Consider the following 3,118-nt stretch of genomic DNA (forward strand, 5'->3'; position numbering starts at 1 on the left):
GCTTGGCTTACAGAGTTTGGAATATTTAACCCAGTAAATAAAAGATTTGGAATTTGACTTTAAAGTAAGGGAAGGATAGTCTGGAAGAGGGACTAGATCTGCTTTGCTTAGGCTCAGGTGGACAGAACTAGAAATAATGGGTAAAAGTTATAGAGAGTTAGGCAGGGTGGAGATAACTTTCTGAAAGAATTGTCAAAAGTATAATGAGCTGCCTCAGTTCCCCATCAACAGAGATCTTTACTAGGGACTAGGTGATGACTTGTGGGCATCATAAAGGAGATTTCTATTCAAGAACTGGTTAAACTAGACTATCTCTGACGATTGAGATTCAATTTATTATTGTATTTACTGAATAATTTATATGTTCTCGTTCATTTCAAAGCAAACAGTTCTCTTTCTTTTGATTTACTTTTCATTCTTTCCTCAATTTAAAGTTACTTGTGGGGGCAGCTAGGTGGTGCAGTGCATAGAGCACCAGCACTGGAATCAGGAGGACTGGAGTTCAAATTCAGCCTCATACACTTAATAATTACCTAGCTGTATGACCTTAGGCAAGTCACTTAACCCCATTGCCTTGCAAAAAATACACCACAATTTAAAATTAGTTATTCTTATTTTCTATGGTACTCTGTTGATTTTTACAAGTCAAACAATGTCCTTTAAAAAAAATTGTAAATTTTTGTACTTCTTCTTTATTGAAAATTCATACTTTTTGACCAAAGATTAGGCTTAGATTTGCAAGGTATATCATCTTGGATTGCATCTGGAGTATCTTTTTGGAGTATATTATTCCATTCCCTTCTGTTGTTTCTTTTTTTTTTTTTTAGGTTTTTGCAAGGCAAATTGGGTTAAGTGGCTTGCCCAAGGCCACACAGCTAGGTAATTATTAAGTGTCTGAGACCGGATTTGAACCCAGGTACTCCTGACTCCAAGGCTGGTGCTTTATCCACTACAACACCTAGCCAACCCCCCACTGTTGTTTCTGCCGGGTACGAAATGGTCTTGTGTTAGCCTAATTTCCTTTCCTTTATATTCAAAAGTATTTTTTTATTTGCTTACAGAATCCATTACATGCTCAGTTAAGCTTTGAAAATACTCATATTAGGTAAAAAGGAAAGGAAATAAGCTTTTATAGAGGGCCTGACTGTTAACATTTGATCAGCATAACAACCCTGGGAGATAGATACCATTATTATTTTCATTTTATAGATGAAGAAACTGAGGCAAATCAAGATTAAGTGATTTGTGCTGGATTGCACAGGTAGTAAGTTTCTGAGGTCAAATTTGAAATCAGGGCTCCTTGTCTCCTGTCCCTTCACTATCCATTGTGCTACCAACTGCTTCTAGAAAGGAGGGTGTGGGCCATTGACTCCAGGAGCTAAGAATGCAGTGCCAGCAAACCTCTCCTACCTACTAGAAATCCCAGCAAACTAGCCTCAAACATTCAGGAATGGAAGAAATCTCAGAAATCAACCATCCAGGATTCTAAATCTTTTCTACATCATGGAAGCCTTTGGCAACACTTCTGAACTTTACCTTTCTCAGAATGGTGTTTTTAAATAATAGAAGGAAATGTTAAATTTCAGGGAGAAGCTATTGAAAATAAAGTTATAGTTTTTTCTTTTTTTCTATTCAAGTTCACATCTTCTCCTGAATTCTTTTCACAGATCCCTTGGTAGGGGTGGGAGGGACATAAAATCCAGATTAAGAACCCTTGACCTAGATGTTGGAATTCATTCTAGATCTAAAAATTCTGGGATTCATCCCACAGGATTTCAATTAAACAAAAATACATTTATATTAAAAAAAAACACAAGTTTATAGATCTCAGGTTAAGACCCTGAATCCAATCTCCTTATTCTATACAAGAGAAAACTGAGGTCCCGAAATATGAAATATGAAGTAATTTAAACCCAGGTCTTTTGAACCCATACTTGGCACTCTTTCTACTATAAGAAAGCAAAAAGTAAGTGGGGTTATGACACATAAGATATGCGCAAGACCACTCTTTTCTCTCCTTTAAATCTTTCCTCCCCTTTGACTTCCCAACTTTATTAAAACTAGTTATGACAGAGGTATAAATTTGACTTAAAGAAATTGTCACAAAACATAATATTGTAAATATGAACTGTGGACATTTTGTAGGCCATTATAAGTAAGATATATCCAGTGATTATATATGTATATATATATATATTTGTTACAAACAAATAAATGTAAATACTTGCATTCTAAAAAGGCAAATGTCTTTTGTTCTTATAAGGTGAGATAGTCTACTCAATATGTTAGCAAACCAGTTAGCTATTGAATGACTTATCTGTCCTCACTACTGTTTAGATGCCATAGTCTAAAATATGGTCCCTGGCCACAAAAGGCTTACACACTAGTTAGAGAGAAAATAATAATTGATAGCATTTATGTAGTGTTTTAAGATTGGCAAAGCACTTTGCATCATCTTCTTTGATCCTTACAACTACTGAAAATAGTTAGGAGCTATGATTATCTTTCTTTTAGAGAAGAACAAACTGAGGTTGAGATATAAAGCAACTTGCCCAGGGTCACAAATTGGCACAAGTATCTGAGTCTGAGTTAAGCTTTGAAAATACTCATATTAGGTTACAAGTCTAATTACAAGTCTAATGCTATATCCACTGTGCCATCTACTTGCTTAAGAGATGTGACCGAAATATTTGAATACAAATATATAAAATGTCTGAGATAAAAACAAGTAAAACAACTGAGTATGCAACTAAATATTACATTGTGTTATATTAATACAGGCCATAAGTACTAAGTAATTCATAGGGATAGGGCATCTGAACTGATCTTTAACTATTTCAACAAAGGAAGATGAAAAGTGAGAGGAAATATTCTGAGCATAGCAATAATTGACAAGAGCAAAAGCATTGGATCAAGAAGCCTGATGAATTAAAATGAATTGAAAGAGGATGGCTTATATCTATTTTTATTAAAACCAAAGGGAGCAGTTAGAAATTAGACTGGTAAAGTACATTTGGGCCAAGTCATGGAAGGCTTTGAATACTAGACAAGAGTAGAAATATAAATTGAGCACAGAACAGTAAGAAGGCACTACAGCTATTGGTGGAAGGGTGGTTCT

This window comes from Macrotis lagotis, chromosome 4, assembly GCF_037893015.1.
Source record: "Macrotis lagotis isolate mMagLag1 chromosome 4, bilby.v1.9.chrom.fasta, whole genome shotgun sequence".
Taxonomy (NCBI): Eukaryota; Metazoa; Chordata; class Mammalia; order Peramelemorphia; family Peramelidae; genus Macrotis; species Macrotis lagotis.